Raw genomic sequence first — 15,371 nt, 5'->3', positions numbered from 1 at the left:
CGAGGGTACGGCGGTCGGCAGTTCAAATAATGTTTTGATTCTATACTTCTTATTCAGCGCACAATAAACATTAATCGAAACACAATTAGGTACACATATTTAGAGGAACACTATTTTGGCGAAAATACGTGTGACTCGGACTAACACAAAAACATGTAATGAGTACTGGAGGAGCGATGTTGAAGCAGGAACGCAGCGTAGCGAGTGAGAGGGACAGCGCGAACTTGTTTTTTAAATACTATAATCTCTAAAATGTGTGACTTGGACTGCACGATAACGTGTACTGCTGCTAGTAAATTATATTTGTTGTCTTGGATTTGGATACGAAGTATAATAATATATAAAGAGTACCAACATACAGTATTGTTACTTAATGCACAGGCTCGTTATTTATCCCTTAATAAGACCCCAGTTATACACTGGGGAATACATCTACAGTAAAAAAACCTAAATAATAAAAAAAAAAACACGTGGTAAATATATGCACTCTACCTATTAGTACACTTGATTTGACATATATTCTCTATTAAAACAGTGATATGATAACTCACCTTCCTTAACAGGCGTAGTGCATAAATTGACCACTTATTGCCGTGGATTTCTTAACACCAAAATTAAATACTGATGAAAAAAGTAAGTATAAGGTACGAAAGCAATATATATATATCAACTATATAATAATGGTTTTCTCAATTGAAAATGCTGAAGGATTCTTCCATTTTCTCATATTAGCTATGTTTAAAATATCGCCTCTGCCTTTATAAGGGTTATGCTTGTCTGTTTAGTCTTTCTGCCCTGAAACAAATAAATAATATTATAATGACATGCCGTTTTTACCACATACCAATCGACTTGAGGTATGTATCATAGACGCATTAAGGTTACCTACTTTATACTTATTTTTTTAGGATCAGAAAAATAACAGTCAAACGTGGGCAGTTATTTCAGAAAATTGCGATGCAATGAAGGTAAATGGTTTTGTTTGCCATTATTTACTTTTCTATCGACACCGACCTTAGAAACTAGGTATTTTCAAAGCATTAATCCTTACAGTAATTCTTACCTTCTTGTTGTCCTAACTTTAGCCTGATTCAGCCAGTCGCTAATTATTTCTTTCAGGTTTTCTTCTGTCGCATCTTCGTAAACTTTCTTGCAGATTTCTGAATAAAAAACGATTTGAATTTACTTGTGCTTACGAAATTTTAAGCAGGCGTATGGGAAAGGTATAAATAATACTTTTTTAATATAATTATTAAATATGATATGAGGCCGTTAATGTCAAAGTCGGTGTTGAGATACTTTAATGTTAGGAAATTTGGTCACAAAATATACTTACGAAAGATTATTTTACAGGTTTCTGTCTTTAAAAATGGTTTTTTATTGGAGTTCTTCATTTGTTTTCCAGTTAAGGAATATAGCTCGGCAACTTCGCTTTTAGTATTCTTTTCAACATATTAGTGGTTAGACTTCGAATGTTTCTACCGCCAATACCAGCCAAAAATGATACCTATTAAATAAAAGTTACAAAATTACAAGATAAAAAACAATACATAAGTGTTGGACATAAGTAGACAAGTGTATACTGTATACTCACAATTGCCTGTTTGTTCCGGACTAAGGGACTTTAAGTTTTGTATGAAAATCCCATCACAGTCCTTTCAAGCTACTGCGCCCAAAACGAGCTACTTAGAAGGAACATAGCGACAAGATTTCATTTTGCATGTTTCAGAAAATAAATAAATAAATATTATAGGACATTATTACACAAATTGACTGAGTCCCACAGTAAGCTCAATAAGGCTTATATTGTAGGTACCTAGACAACGACATATATAATATATAATTATAAATACTTAAATACATAGAAAACAACCATGACTCAGAAACAAATATCCGTGTTTATCACACAAATATATGCTCTTACCAGGATTTGAACCCGGGACCATCAGCTTCATAGGCAGGGTCACTACCCACTAGGCCAGACCGGTCGTCAAATAATATATATTTTATTTTTATTTAAAAAAAATTCATCGGCGATTGGCTTTAGTCACACCTGATGGAAAGTGAAGACAGGGCCTAATATGGAGCTCACCGGTTCAGTAGTAGCCTATTCACTCTTGCTTTAAAGAGACCGAAGTCATATTTATCAGGGAATACAATTGGCGGGAGTGCATTCCATTCTTTAGCCGTCCGTACCATAAAAGAGTCCGTACCAAATAATATTGTTATATGTGTGATGTGCGTAACCATTTAGTACATTAGTTAGTTTTAGTCGGAAATGACGAACAAAAGGGTACCACGCAATTACGCTTTTATAAAATCGGACGTAAAAATTCAAAAGCAACCTGCAGCCCCGGCTTAAAATAAAGTTTAAAAAACATTTGAATTAAGCCACAAATGTTACTTTCTGTGTATTGTCATAATAAATTTTCCAAAAACCCGATTTTCATTTAGCTGCCCCGCGTTATACAAAGTTCTTTGAGGGTCTTCTTACAAAGTTCAAATGACGAAATTTGATGAAGCCTACGAAGAGACGCCCCAGATCATTTGAATACTTAAACCGAATATTCAGATTTGTTTTGTTTCGTACAACAATTTTTCTTTTGTCAAACTAAGTTACCGGTATAACAGGGGCCCATTTCTCGAACGGTATTAGACTAATATTATCAGGCCACAAAGTGTCAAATTATATGGGTTACCATGGCAACACACTAATAATATTAGACTAATACCGTTCGATAAATGGGCCCCTGAATAGTTAAAATTGATTCAAAAAGTGAATTTGTTATTATTATGTATTTATTTATCTTTATACATAAGATGTGTGGATCAATTCAAAAACATGCAGGCTGTGTGACCAAAATTTTGTTATCTAACTCACAAAGTAAATAGCGGCGGCGCGCGCCGGAGCAGAGATTTCGCTCAGTACAAAGTGCCATTTTCACCGCACGCACACAGACATGACATTTACGCACACAGACGTTACATTTACAGGCTTTCTCGCGCACTTGACGTCACCGCCGCTACGTAGGTACCTACAGTCATGTACGTTAAAATGCAGTCTCTAAGGAATGTCAAACATGATAAGATGTATGTATAAACGAATCTATTTATGTCTGTAAACTTATATTACCTAACTCCTTTTTAAAATTCGAAATTAATACAGAAGCAACCCTAGTGAGTCGGCCAAGTTTAGGTATGTATTTTCAAGAACGGCGAGAACGGAACTTCTGTTTATTTTTTATTTTGTGTCTAACCTCTCTATCACTCTTGCATATTCTGGTTTTCAAATGTTCACAAGTGAAAACTAGTTACAGACGTAATATGTAACAAATTCGGCAAATTATTTTTTAAACGTTTTTAATTAAAAACTAGTTTTAAAGGTAAATAACATAATTATATTTGTTTGAAGACTTTGAAGTTTTACTACCCTATGCATCTGAAAGTACTTTGTAGATGCAGGCAATAATCCATTCTAGCATGTATGTATCCTTCGCGATTTTAATACTACGCGTACAGGAATATAAGAGACCGGGGATGCTAATAAGAAATGGAATTTAATAATGAATAGATGCGCTGGTGCAAAAATGTCCCTAAGCATGTACTTGTACGGTCACGTCAGAAAATATCGATAAGAAAAAAGTGCCAAAAATATGTATACACAATATACACGACTGTATTGCCCATATATGGTAGTGTATACATATTTTTGGCATATTTTTCGTATCGATATTTTCAGACGTGACTGGCCGTAAAAGTGCATGGTGACTTTATCAGTTCATAATTTCTCCATGAAATTTCACAGCTCACGCACTTGTTAATTTACGAGTACACACCCTCCTTTTGAGGACCATATGAGAAATTCCAGTTGATTTTACAAAAAAGACACCTTCGTACAACATTTGGGCGTGCCCTTAAAGGATGACGCACACTAGACCGGGCCGGGGCCGGGTCGGAGATTCCGGCGCTTCGTTTTCTATGGAAAGCACCACATGATCACCAATCAGCCGTCAAAGAAAATGACGTGTCGGCCGCTCCAGCTCGGCCCCGGCCCGGTCCAGCGTAAGTCATCCATAAAGTAGATCTAGAGTTAGGATTCCAAACCCGTACGCTTGATAGACAGACAACGCACGAACAATAAAATTTAAAATAAGGTGTTTTTAATATGTTGCAGAACTCCAATAAGACAAGACTTCTTGAAATTCAGGTCAAACTTTAACTAAGAATATTGAGTTTAAAGTTTTTAACTAAACAGTTTAGTATGTAACAAATATTAAAATGGACTATAAACTAAACAGAAGTAAAAGTAAACAAAAAGAAAGACACAAATACAAAAATTAATCAAACAACCCGTCCCGAGCTCTCCCAGGCGCAAAGGTGCCCATCACGCTCGCCGCGTTGCCACGCTGAATTGCGATAGACAGCCTCTGCATCAGGAATGACCCGAAACGAGGGTCATGACCATGACCCCTCTCCCTCAACCGCCGCCCCAATTCGCCCAAGAAAATTTTGGCCTCGGCACACCAACACCAGGACGTCTCTACCGCTAACGGGACAAACTAAATAACTACGCAGAAAAAGTTACAAGCGGGGAGTATAGCGGGAACTATAGTACAATAATAAAGGATGAAAGAGATGGTTCCTAAACCCGAGTTAAACACTACTTTTCATTTAGAATCCGATGAAAGTAAAATACATGTATATTTGTAATGGTATGTATTTAAAGTTTTATATTTTTTCTTGAAGTTATTCTCAATTTAGGTAAAAGTATCGTTATTTTTAGAATGGAGAGTTACATATGAGAAGGGAAATCTTATTGTAAAATGAAAAATAAAACACGCATTTGGAAAGTAAAGCAGCCTAGAATAGAAACGTGTGACTTTCTGCACACTTCAAAAATAAACAATGATCCACTTTTGAGAGCATGAGAAATAAAAAAGGCCTAACATTTACTTCAAATTCTAGGTTTTAGAGCTTCAACTAATGTTCTGATAAAGTAATTGTGTTTATTAGAACGCCATTGCCAATTTCAATTCGCACAATCAAACCACGAACTTAATTTGCAGCGATGTACGATCCACTGGGTATTCGAGTCGGATTGGTGTTTCCAGGTAAAATATAACGAGCGACGAGGGATCTTTTACACAAAATAACAAACAAACAAGCATCCAGGCCCCTGTTTTAACACTTTCAACACACTGACTATTGTCGCCTGACATCCGACTATTCACCGTACATTGCTGGTCGAACAAGTAAACATTGACGCTTTACCGTCAGTCAATACGTACCGAACCACCTTACAGAAAACCGCAGCCAAATAATAACACTAGACCCTACTCGTATGTAGTGTTGCCGGAGCTCAACGAAACACTTGTCACTTGACTCCTTACGTTTACTTTCTAAACATGCGCAAAACTGCTCAAAATTTATTTAATCGTTATAAGCAAAAAAAAATAACTTATCGTGCAAAAGCCAGACACAATGCCAAAAGGCATTCTCTATCAGACAACCCTACATTCACCTTAACTTTTAACCCTATTTTTATTTTAACCTTATTTTTGTACGGGGTACGAAATGTTCCATTTTCAAAATGGAATTTTCTATAAATATTTCTTGCAATTTTTTTTGTAGATTTTCGAGAACGTTGTTAACTTTTAGGATTATTTTTACTGACAGACGTTTAACCAGAGACCGGTCCAGTATCCCCTTCGAGGGTTTTGGAAGGGGTATTTCGTAAGGATTTGCTTACCAAAGCCGTTGGTTACTAAAACCCTTACATTTAGCTTTTTAAGTGCTTCATAATACGGGTAATCTGATACCCGTTCCTAAACGCTAACCTCTTGAAGGGGTATCGATTACAAATTTTAACGCTTCTGCCATTTTCAACTTTCTCTTCGTAACAATAGAATCAAATATTGCTTATTTATGTCTAAAGTGAAGGACTGGGAGCGCGTTGACAGCACTGGTGTCATAATTTTTTGAATTAGGAGAGGGATACTCTTTCATTTTAGCGGTATCTCTGACAGGGAAACCACTTCCTAGAGCTAAGTCAAATGAACAGGTAAGCAATTCAAAAGGAAAGCCAATCGTTGGGGCTATTCGATAAACGACTAAGCCATTTAAAGGCTTGTTTCTGAGAAGGGGTGGACGGGTCCCTGCGTTTAACCCTTTGAACGCCACGTATAATCTGCGCGGCGCGTCATCGTGAAGCTTTTCGGAATTTAAATTTATTTCGTCAGTTGACGTCTTTGGCGTTTAACCCTTAAAGGTGACGTTCGGATGTCAACTGCAGCTGCATTACTGTTGCGGCGTCGTTACTGCCGCTGTATCTGTCAATTTCCTTGATGAAATGAGTCTAAATTAACGTGATAATCGCCGCAGTAATGCGGCGGCGAACGTCACTCATTTTATCAAGGTACTCCACAACAGTAATGCAGCTGCAGTCGACATCCGAATATCACCCTAATTATAACTAACTCTAAGCGTCTCTAAGTTTCTATAACACAGTTAAAACGACATTCGTTTGGTCAATTTACTACCCAATTGTATATTACAGCTTTTGCACGAACTTTGTACTAAATGGACCGGTTAGACAAATTGGAGCAATTGCACTGTCATTTTAGTATCATTAGGTAGGTAAAGGGACATTTCTACTTGAAGTTGTAGCTTACTCTTGCTTGCTAGTTACTACTTAGGGAGTCCGCTAGCTGGCGCGGGTGCACACACGCGGGTGCCAACGGCCACTGTAGGTAAAATCCGTCGCACGCGGTCGCGTCAGTTAGCCTGGCTCATCTGGGGGCACGGCAGTGCCCTCGCCAAGACGAGCAAAGTGAAGCGCAAGGGCACTGCCTAAGTGCCTACCTTTTTTCGAAGCGCTTCGTCGTTTTTTTGAACGCTCATTACTTGGGTTTGGATTATGCCAGATAAACTAAATTATCGGGATATAATGTCAATAGTGAACATATAAGCATAAAAAAATTCAATTGCATAGCTCTTATACTTTAAATTTTATTTATATCTAAAAGCGCCGATTTCGTCACTCACTCACTCACTCATTCACTCACTCACTGATGATCATCAAAACCCTTAGGGTACTTCCTGACGTCCTAGGAAGCTAAAATTTGGTACGTAGAATAGTATTAGTACACAAACAACAAAAAAATTCAAAAACATGAAATTTTTAGCCCTTAAAGGGGTGAATAGGAGGTGGAATTTTGTAGGGGGAATCAATAACCGCTGAACTGATTTGGTTGAAATTTGGTATTTAGATAGTTTTTGCAGTTTCGACCCCAAAATCACTCCGTAAGGGTGAAAAGGGGGAGGAAAAGGGCATTAGGGCAAGGGGAAAAAGGAGTTGTAGTTTGTATGGGGAATCAGTAAAAAGCAGATTGTATAAAAGATGCCCCAAATACGTTTTTCAGGATTTTTAATAATAAACCACCCCTAACTCTTTATATTAGGGGATTCAAGATTATCATAAATAACTTACAAAAATAAGTGAAATCCCATCAAAAATATTTTCATGTAAAATGTTGCCAAGACGAAACCATAAGACACCGACTGACAACAAATTATCAGATCACTTGTAGATCCAAGCGTCTAACTCTACAAGCCCTAACTTCACAAACTCTACAGCTTAGTCTTAGTAGTGGCTTGGCCGTGTCGTTACTACAAGAAGTACTGTATAATAAAAAAAAAATGAATTTTGAATAAATTTTTCAACTTTCGCCAATGTGACGGCCAAGCCATATATTTTGACTAAGGTATAGAATTTGTGAAGTTACGGCTTGTAGAGTTAGAAGTTTGGCTCTACAAGAGATCCGATAACTTTTTGACAGTGGGTGTCTTATGGTTATTCTTGGCAACATTTTACATGAAAATGATTTTGATGGGATACTATTTTTCGTTAACCCGCTCACCCGCTCTGTGCACCAGCCATCGGACGCCATTAAACTTGCATTTTAGCTTTTGGATTTTTTTAAATTTTTATATTATTTCCACTCGAAAGCAGGAGCTCTTTCGATTCTAATACGAGAAAATAATATTTCATACATTTTTGTTTGTCTTTTTTAATACAGTCATAGATGGTTGTATTGATGAATCAAATGGGCCAAAAAATTAAGGTATTTTTTTTTTAATGGATCCTAGCGAAATAACGGTATTATTTCTTTGAAATTGCATTTCGGGTTGATTTTGATGTTGATCGCTTCAGCATAATTTATTCTAGGTTTTTAAACAAATTATAAAATCTGTTTTTCGCTCCTAATCCTAATCAAAAAATTAAAATGTCGGGGTAAAAGTAAAATAGCTATGTAAAAACATATTCCGTTATGTCAATATCCGGAGGGAAAATGGAGACTATGTTTGTATGAAGAGGCGGCCGTCCCCTTTCCTCATAAACCTGCATTGATATGTATTAAATGTGGACTTACATGTTACCGTCCCCTGACCGGTTGCTGTCGGTGAAGAAGTGACTCATTTCTTGTCGCTCGTCCTGCACCGCCATGATGGCCTCGGCCAGCGTCAGAATTTCAGTGACCTACAAGATAAAGTAAGTATTAACCCTTTATTTTATTTATTTATACTTTATTGCACATAAAATAATGCAAATGGTGGAATTAATGCCTTAAGACCTTTAGTGTGTATTTCAAGATATTTGCCGTAATACAACTCAGACATTTTTTTTTTCGTAATGAACACATTGTTAGTTAATATAAACTTTAGTTCACATTAGAGGATAGTACCTGGGCGACCGAGCTTTGCTCGGTTATAACTATTTATTGTAATATGGTGGTGTATAGGTGATAATTTTAACTACATTTTTTTACTAAATTAAACTTGTCTAAAACAATAAAAATTATATATAAACTTGAACCTAAAAAAAAAAACCAAAGTTAGTCACCGGGCGAGATTCGAACCCGTAACACTCGTTTAGCAGTCCGCGTCTTAACCCGCTGGACCAGACGGATAGTGGCCGGCAACACGAAATTAGCGACCATATTCTGCGTCGAAAGAAAAACGCATGAAAATTCGAAAACACGCGTTTTCCCAAACATAAGACTAATCTAGATAGATTGTATACCCCAAAAACCCCCATATACCAAATTTCAGCGAAATCGTTAGAGCCGTTTCCGAGGTCACAGAAATATATATATACAAGAATTGCTCGTTTAAAGGTATAAGATACTCGTAGCAATCTACGAAAAAAGCGAAAACGAGCTGATAAAAGTTATTCCATTCCTCGTAAAATGTTAATTCTTTTGCAATATCTTGGATATTTTGATATTGCCTACATTTTAACAAAAATATCTACTTATAAATAAAATTGGTTACGCTTGATTTTGTCGATCATCATAATTCTCATACTTCAAACGTCAAATTAATGCTTTTAAACATTAAAATAACTTACTTTATAAAATATTTAAAATTACCTTTAAAGAGTCAGTCTCGCTATGAAAATGGGTACTTTACTCTATGACATAAATTTTCCGACAATAGCAAACATATTGCCGTCTTGTAACTTGGAAATGACAACAAGTAGAAAGAAATACGTCTCGCTTAAAATTATTTTTTAAATTATTGCTTTAAATTTGCTATTTGCTAACTGAGCTTTATATGCAATAGTAATATTCTACAGATGTATGCAGCTTATTACGAAAGCTGCCACACGCGTCACGTCCTCGACAAAACGTCCTCATGTCACGTCCTTGCACACTGCACGCGCGCTGTACGTCGTCCTACGCTACAAAGAGCACACGAGCAGTTAGCGATCCTTTTGCAAATGCTCAGCTATATTAGCGCTCAAACGACGTTTTTTTTAGTTATACAGGACACCAATAGAGTACATATCGACGCTTAAGAATCCATACTGTCTAACTAACATTTTTTTACGTTTTTTACCTTTTAATGCAGTTAGATGCAGAAAAGGATTGTCAAAGAAAACTTTGTAGCCACAATAAATTTACTACTATCTTTCGACACATAATTAAAACTAAATATTAGAACGCCATTTGACTTTGACCCTTATTCTTTCACTGATATGTGTTAAATCTGTTAAATACCAAAAAGTGGCGTGAAAGAATAAGGATCAAAGTCAAATGGCGTTCTACAAGTTTTAATCATGTGTCGAAAGATGGCAGTAAATTTACTGTGGCTACAAAATATTCTCTGATCTGGCCGCACTTTTTAAACATCCATTTCAACGAGAACACATCAGACGTTGGTATAATGTTGATCAATTACGGCTTGCTTCTTATAACATACTCTAACGGCTCAATTCGAATTTCGAAGTTTAAGATACATCAAATAATATGTCTGCATACGATTTGAATCGGATATACAATACAATACAAATCCTCTTTATTGCACAACCTCAGAACAAATGTACATGGAAATATATATAATAAATGAAGATAGAGGTAAACAACAGGCGGCCTTATCGCTACAGATCGGATATGTCAGTATCAAAAGTGACGTTTTTGTTTGAAACGTCAGTTTTGACATCGACATATCCGATCTACGAGTATATGGTATCTATTAGACCTAATATTTGACGTATCTTAAACTTATAATCGGGCCATTTTTGCGTATTCATTTTTTTCCAAGATTTAATTTGTGTATGTATGTTGTTGTTTTGAAAATTGTGTAATACGTATGATATATGATGCCAAAAAATGCATTGCACCTAGAGGATTTTGAAGTGTAGGATTGTTTCGACGTTTGATGGCGGTCGATGTCAAAAATTTGTAAACACTTCATGTAATAATGTCAAAAATGTTAACTTAGTTATCTTTGATGTCTGTAAATCTCAATACAGTACAGGAGAGCTCACCTCAGAGTACAGATACCAGGAGGAGTCGAGTGCTGTCGACAGCTGTGTCATGATGGTAAGGTTCTGCGCGATGAGGGCCGCATGGGGAATGAAGCACAGTAGCAGCATCTGCGTGACGTACAGTCGGCGACCCCGTCTGCAGAAGAATAATATCAGTTGTAGTGTATGACGTAGTAGCACAGAGAATTTGAATTAGAGGAGTATTGTTAATGAGAACTTAGTTGCGACGTAAATTTACTGCCATCTTTCGACACATCATTAAAACTTTTAGTACGCCATTTGAATTTGATCCTTATTCTTTAGGGCACTACCTAAGGGTTATGGCGCCATCCCTCGAAACGATGCTGATATAACTTGAAAGTGATAGTGACAGTTTGAAAAACAGAAAGAATTCGTAACGCTGCGGTATGCAATTGATACATTCAGTGCTAGCGCGAGCTACGCGCTACGAGTGTAACCGATATCACGCAAAGTCGCCGTCAGGGAATGTGTTTAGAGGGAAGAATAGCTTTGCGATCCTAACCGAACGTACGTATATTTTTGATGAAATTTCCATTTCGGGACTTGGACGGGATTTGCACCAACTAAATCCTTAATTATTTCAACCAAGTTTTAATCACATTATATACGTATGTTTTAATATTAATTATGTATTTTTTTATAGCGAAATCAATAAACCTAGAATATATTTTATTGAAGCGATTGACATCAAAATCAAAATGATTTTTAAGATCTTAAGATTTAGTTAATGGAAACCGTTTTCTCCGTAAGGTTTTGCGTACCTACATTATATAGTACTGTGAAGGTTGGAAATGTAATGTGTAGACAATGTATGTATAAATCTCGTGTATAACTGGCAACGATTATTTGAATTCAGAAATGTCGCCCTGCTGAAGGAATAAAGATCTGCAGGCGATTCATTCTGAAAGAGGCAATCATCTGCGTTAGTTGATATTTCTGTTATTAGTTTAAAGAAAAAAATATATAAATATTATGAGAAATCTACCTGGAGCGTTTACATTCCCCACCTCAGATAAACCGTATTTTTTTACATGGTGGAGCATGCTACAGTTAGCGGACTCGCGTACTTCAAAAATACATATCTTCGCTTCTACTAAGTTCTATTCAGTGACATCGGAAAAAAGGGTCAGGGGGAATAAGAAAGAATAATATAATACAAGGTTATACAAGGTTTTATTAACCAAGATACACGGTTGACCTAGCATTACTTAGCAAGTTACTTATACAGTACGAATATGTATGGCTGAATGCTGCGCGCTCTACGCCTTCTCTCTCAAAAACACTTCATCAACGCCAATATAATCTACAATTTGAACATATGTGTTACCTACAAAGATGTTTAGTAACATTGGAGCTAAAGAAACCCAGATAATCGAGGATAAACCATTTTTGTTTGCCCTTGAATACCTTACGACCAAGACACAACAACTTTTTATAGTGCCATATCTCTCAAAAACACTTCTTCATAACTCATCGCTCAGTTTGTGTTCTACCATTTGAACATATGTGTTGCCTACAAAGATGTTAAACATTAGATCTTAAGAAAAATTTCCCTTGAATAACCAACGTCCTAGACACATCTTTTGTTATTAGTGCCAAACGGCTCGATTCGAAGAATGAGATACGATAACGATAAGTTCTGGTTTAGATAAGTTCTCATTTAGGTATCGTTTGTACGTCGTATAATTGACAGAAGCAGCACGATTCGGGCAACCAATGTCACTTTAACGTTAGAAATATCGTAGATAGATCTTATTGGGATCACAGCGGAATCGAAATAAACGTCAATTTTGACATGTCGCTTAGTTATCGATCTTTTAAAGATCTTTCCAAGATCTTAAACGTGTCTTAATCATTCTTCGAATCGGGCCGAAAGACAAAATTAAAGTATTTACGAGTTCTCTCATTCCGAGGTATAACCCCTTATATGACTATATTATTATTAATGACTTCTTTTCGTGTTTTACTTGCACACGCCTTGTGTTATCTTGCTGTTTTTGTACAACGAAGCATAAAAAGATGGGTGGTCGTAAACAGATTTTAGCTCTCATTTCGGCAAACTAAGGACTATGGACGTTTTTTTGAGTAAGTTATATGCATAAGTAAATTATCTTCATACTTACAAATCGTGTCGAAAAAGGGTAGAATATAGGGGCTCTCTTTTCCGATGAGTTATCTTTTCTACATTTGCTTTACGATCAACACGGCTTGACAAGTATTTTAATTATCAATTTTATTAAATCGTTAAGTATATCCATCACCCAATATATATATCAATCTATCTGGCACCCTAAGATTGTGCACCCGTTAGTTAAAATCTAATGTAGGTTAGTTAAGTTAATCTTCCTGCCGTCAGTTTATAATTTAAGTAGCAAGATTGTAAACTGACGAGTGTTTACAATTTTACGTTGATATTTGACACAACACTATTGTTAAATATGATGCAGGAGCCGATTCGCTGCAGAAAGTGGCCGTGTTCGACCTCCCTTAGTGAAAATTATGAAACTTGTTAGTGAAAATACGCTTTACCTACTTGGCTGCACTATTTTAGGCTATACTTTTAACAAATTAAACTTTTATATCTTTTTTAACCGTCTACATTTTAAGTCGGTTCACTATTCCTGTAATTTTATTTGTTTACAAAATGTTCCATTCTCATTGTTGAATGCTTTCATTTCAGAAACACTACGACTGTTTGTTCCTGTATTTAGCGACGCAAATTATTTACGTTAGTGCTGAAATATGAAAAGTTTCTACTCTGAGTCCACTAAGCGACTATATTGAGACTAATGAATGTTTGCACTATTCACTATGTCTCCTAATGTAAATATTTGTTTTTATCAAACCGTTGTTTAAATTGTGAATGAAATACATGGTGTATTACTGAATTCCGTTAACTTCGAGGTATGGCTAAGTACATTTAAGTAAATCAAACAGCATAGTTAATTTTCGTTAGTTTTTTTTGTTTGTTTTTCATAAAAACATATTTAAATACTATATAATTATAGCATTGTTGCAACACGGGCATTATATTTAACTCAACCAAACAATGAAAACAGTAAATAGAATCAGGCGTTACTTTGCGAAATTCCATATTAATTAAAACAAAAAATAATACTTTGCTAATCCGCGAAAAGATATCGTGCTAGTCAATCAGTGCTAACCCGATATACTTAGCGTATTTTTACATGCAAGTAATGACACACAAGTGTAAAGCACGTTGTCTTTTCGCAGATTAGCAAAATAAGTAATATTTTTGATTGAATTAAACAATGAAAAACATGACATAATATCAATGTCGTTCTGAACATCGACCGTCCGAGATAGTATTTACGTTTATCAGCTAATCTTATACCTTTAAAGGAGCAATTCTTGTATATATATATATAATTTAATTTTTTTTTTATTGTTTTAGACAAGTTTAATTTAGTAAAAAATGTAGTTAAGATTATCACCTATACACCACCATATTATAATAAATAGTTATAACCGAGCTAAGCTCGGTCGCCCAGGTACTGTCATACTAAACAGTAATAAACGCTAATAAATATGTAAACAGGCCGTAAGCCAAGTGTACACGCTCGTAAATGTCTTATCACCTGCCTTCCCTATACCAGGCACAAGTCCGCTCGTGCATGGAATACAGGAGTCACCTATGAGACGGTTCCGCCAAGTATCAGCTGGCAGCCCTGGACTAGATAGTTTTGGCGATGACCCATTGTGTCAAGCCAAAGTTACAGACCATTGAAAATCGCCGTCAAGTCGCTTGTCTATCGGTATTCTATTCGATACATTCTGAGGAGTGACCACAAGAACTGCACGACCTGATCCCACCTTCCCCTTTCCATCATCGAACGTCCAGGCGCGGGTGCGAATACACCCGTTCCTTGTAAACGTTCCATTTTGCTTCGGACATTTTATTCCGTGAGAAACGTGACCTCGGTCTCTTTAAAGCAAGAGTGAATAGGCTACTACTGAACCAGTGAGTTCCACTTTAGGCCCTGTCTTCACTTTCGATCAGGGGTCAGTAGAACCAATCGCCGATCAGTTTATAATAAATAAATAAACGACCGGTCTGGCCTAGTGGGTAGTGACTCGTCTGATGTGAATCCCGCTCTGAGTCATGGATATTTTCCGTGTATCTAAGTATTATATATTATCGTTGTCTGAGTACCCACAACACAAACCTTCTTGAGCTTACCGTGGGACTTAGTCAATTTGTGTAAGAATATCCCTATAGTATTTATTGATTTTATTTATAAATAAATCAGTTAAAAATAAATGATTGATTGTCTTCAAAGTTCCCGTTATTTAGAATACTGGTGTCTTTGAGAAATTAACTTAATTAAAGCTCAGGAATGCACCCTAGAAATTTATAGAGTTAAAAAAAACACCGTGTTAGTGTAGATGTATCATATATCATTGTTCATATACGTATATCTTACAATGAACGTCGTCCAGAATAAAATAAATACCTATATCTACCGAAATCTGAAAACCTACCCCCGAACGAGTTCAA

At 36.2% G+C, this 15,371-nt stretch overlaps 1 pseudogene; it reads right to left on the bottom strand.

Moving 5' to 3' along the window:
• Window positions 1-380: 380 nt before the first annotated feature.
• LOC133524577 (uncharacterized) lies at window positions 381-2,639 on the bottom strand (annotated as a pseudogene).
• Window positions 2,640-15,371: the final 12,732 nt, after the last annotated feature.

The sequence above is a fragment of the Cydia pomonella genome, chromosome 13 (assembly GCF_033807575.1).
Source record: "Cydia pomonella isolate Wapato2018A chromosome 13, ilCydPomo1, whole genome shotgun sequence".
NCBI lineage: Eukaryota > Metazoa > Arthropoda > Insecta > Lepidoptera > Tortricidae > Cydia > Cydia pomonella.
Note: the sequence above shows the minus strand (reverse complement) of the source record. Positions and strands in the feature narration are given on the sequence as shown.